Below are 3,853 nucleotides of genomic sequence, written 5' to 3'. Positions count from 1 at the left end.
ATATATATATATATATATATATATATATATATATCACCTGATTGCAATTATTAAAATTTTATTAATTTATCCCATTGATATTGTCATATATAAATTAATGATATAGTAGTTATAATTCCGACAAATCACAGATTTGTTTTATTCGTTATGTTTGTTTATTAATCGCATCAACTAATTTACAACAAATATATATGGGAAAAAGTTCGTGGCGTTTTTCCCGTTAGATGGCATTAAAAAAATTCCACGAACTTTTTCCCACACCTAATATAACATTCAACAAACGGCATTACGCATAGTTACGTACACAATCCTTCTAATGTCTAATGTCTGTAAAAGAGTAAAGTGAACGAATCATTAACTACGTGACTCATGGACAGACAACCGTATTTTAATCGTAACCTATATTTAACTAATTTTTAATAATATCAAAAATTACTGCTTGGAAACTCTTTTATAGCTTATTTTTTCGAGCAACTTTGTTGCTGCAATGATTTAATTTGCGAATCGCAACAACCTGTCAATCAATTGTATAAAATGTTAATTTTTGTGCATTATTTTTTGAAGTTGATAAAGTTTAATTAATCACTTCATATATAGGATATTCAAAAATTCGCGAATTATAGCAAGAAAGTTTTCGAAAAATTAAATAGAAAAAGTTATTTGTAAATTTTTATTTTAAGCAATAGCTTCTAATGGTTTAAATATGGGCAATTACAATTTAAACTACGTTTGGATGGTCATCTATGGTATTAGTGAACGCGTTGAAGTGTTCATCAATGATCACCACACGCACAATTCATGAAAATGGCTATCTAAACATAATTTGTAATTGATCATATTTAAACTCTTATTGTATCTAAAAAATTATTGTTTAAAATAAAAATTTACAAATAATATTTTTTAATTTATTAATTTCTTGAGAATTACCTATAATATTTTGCAAATTTTAGGATCTTATATGAAATCTTTATAAAGGAAAAGTTTATATTTTATGATGAAAGAAATATGTGATATGAAATATGCGCGACTGGATTAATTTATTTTAGGAATAAATTATTTTTTTATTGAATATGAATTGTATTAAATTTATGTCTGAAGATAGTCAACATATATATTAATTGTGTGTGTGTGTGTGTGTGTGTGTGTGTGTGTGTGTGTGTGTGTGTGTGTGTGTGTGTGTGTGTGTGTGTGTGTGTAAGTTACTATATAGATATTATATGTGTAAGAAAAATCTTCTATATCTTTAATACAATCGAAGAAAAGACTTTTGTAGATTTAAACAATTGCAAATAATTTGTTCAAATTTCTAACGAATCTAATTTTACTGAATGGATAATGTAATAATTATTGTAATAATTCTTCAGAATAATAATGCAATAGTAATCATGATAATTTTCTTTTCAATTATTATTATGAGAAATATTAACAATATCCGTTTGAGTTTTTCTAATTAATAAACGTTTTCATTACGAATAATTAATTTTCGATCCTATATAGGATTAATCGAATAATTAACATTTCCATTAATAGTTTCATAAAAACAATTACAATAGTGGCAATTAAAGCATTTACAAGACAAGCGTTATTAACATATCTATGACAAAAAGACATAGTTTGCATTCTTGAAATATATGGCTGCATATAAGTGCAGCAAGGCGCGCTGTAGAAAATTCTAAGATATGAAACATGATCTTTCTTTACACGTGAAAATACACGATTCTTTACACGTAGAAATATATCATGACAGTGTCAACGGAAAAAAAAAGGCATCATCGGAATTCTCGCCTTGAATCGATAAAAGGAAAACGAAATTCGCATGTAGAGGAAGGTTATACATGTACATGTCAAAGCCTGTATAATATTCATGTCGCACTTATAATTTATTTAATTCAATGTTATTATATGCAAACATTATTGAATAAAAAGCAAAGAAAAAAGAGCGAGCTGTTTAATCTTAATATAAACTGAGATGCCGTTATTGAAATTTGAAATATGATTTTAATAAAATTTATAATTTAATTTACTCTTTTTGTGACTAAATTGTGATAATATTAAACTTATTATTATCTCGTGAGTATTTTTATGATAATAATCGTTAACATTTTTGTGATTTTTTAAAATAATTTATAGTTCGTGATTTTTATAATAATTTTAAATCAAAAATAATTTCCTTAATATTTGACAAGATTAATTTTCCGACTTGCATTGATTTTTTAATTTTTTAACGAGTACTATCAATCGTTCCAACTTTGCGGATTTTTAAATATTTTGTATAATAAAGTAGATCAATTATAACAACCGGGATTGATAATAACGTAAGTGCTTAATACAATGTATGGTAATGTCGAAATTTGTTAATGTGAGCGCGGATTGCTTAAGCGGGTTTCTCTCTCTAATAATTATCACAATTTAAATAATGTGTTTACGTAATATCGACAAATCTTGAACAAATATATAGCTAGCTAAAATGAATTTCTAATTATTTGTATTGTTATAATATCGTATTATAGCAATAAAAGTTTTAATTCTTTATTAATTCACCGTGTAATTTGTTAGCACTAAAAACAGTTTCCGTGATTCATACTTCGTGTCGACACTCACCTTATCACTCTGTTCTGTTTGATTTTCTATTTGTTTTCGACAATTCAATTTCAGAGAGAGTTAACACTTTTACTTCGTAACTACGTTGCTCGCACTACCAATGACTGTCGAAATACGACAATTCTGATTCCCTTTCACTCGTATATATACTTTTCTTGCCTTTTGATCGAACACTCGACTCGGTAGTTTCTTTCTGAAAGCACGCACTTCTCGTTAATTTTTTCTGCTCCTCTTATTGTCTCTCCTAGTTTTCTTTTTTCTCACTAGATGATTTCTTTCCAATTATACCGGTTATTTTTGGACTCTTCTTCTTCGTGACGCGATAATCACACAACTTGGCGACGCGGTTTTTGTACTCAACGACCTTAATGTTTGGTCATCAGCGGGCTGGTTACTAAGAGAGAATGTCTCCTCCGGTTGATATAGCTGGTACTCTTATATAGAACCGACTACGGATTCTGAATTGTCCCTCATACCGCCACCACTATTATTATCTTTACTATTCTACACTACTCTGTCCGTTGTCTGCCCCCCCCCCCCCGTCAATATCTTCTGGGATATCTTGCGAGCAGGATTTAATATTTTTTCCCATATTTTATATGTAATTTCCGAGAATCAAAAAATTTTGTTCATATTTTGCACAGTTTTAAGATTAATTTTTTTATTTCATTATGATTTTATTTTTTTTATTATGGTATGTAAACCATGACGTACGATTAAATTTTTTTCTTTCCAGCATAAAAATTATGCCTAAATTATATAGTTTTTATTATATGAAATTATATTATATAATCTTTACTAAATGAAACTTGATATTAATTATTTACTCACATGATGATCTCACAGCATATTAATGATCTGTTTACAAAAGATTGAAGTTTTCTTAGTTCGTATGTAATTTAAATCCGTATAATTTGAATTTATAATAAAATCTTTATAATAAAATCATAATCACACGCTCATACAAGCCAACTATGTTTTTCAAGATAATTATGAAATAATTAATGTACATATGTGATATCAATATTGTGATCATTGGAAAAATATATATTGAGAAATAGGAATGAAATAGAACGTTTAATTAATTATGAGTAACGCTCGTGATATCTAATTTCTCAGTCAAGAAGAGTAGAAGAATGCAACTTCTAGACTAAAAGGTAACACGCATGACGTTTCTAGTTTGTCGTTTAAGCGTGCATAGAAGAATGCGTGGAAGTTCCAAGTTGAAAGATATAATGGGAAGTCCCCAACG

The 3,853-nt window shown here is 27.8% G+C and overlaps 1 protein-coding gene across 1 annotated transcript in view; it reads right to left on the bottom strand.

Annotated features, from left to right (window-relative positions):
• Positions 1 to 3,119, bottom strand: part of LOC108690749 (mycosubtilin synthase subunit C) — a 12,280-nt gene extending 9,161 nt beyond the window's left edge. The window contains exon 1 of the mRNA XM_018198193.1: positions 2,602 to 3,119. The gene's annotated coding sequence lies outside the window, so the exon portion shown is untranslated. The remainder of the gene's footprint in view (positions 1 to 2,601) is intronic.
• Between the last annotated feature and the right edge of the window lie 734 nt (positions 3,120 to 3,853).

This window comes from Atta colombica, unplaced genomic scaffold (genome assembly GCF_001594045.1).
Source record: "Atta colombica isolate Treedump-2 unplaced genomic scaffold, Acol1.0 scaffold35, whole genome shotgun sequence".
NCBI classification, from domain to species: Eukaryota; Metazoa; Arthropoda; class Insecta; order Hymenoptera; family Formicidae; genus Atta; species Atta colombica.
The sequence above is the reverse complement of the archived record's forward strand: the minus strand, read 5'-3'. Positions and strand labels throughout refer to the sequence as shown.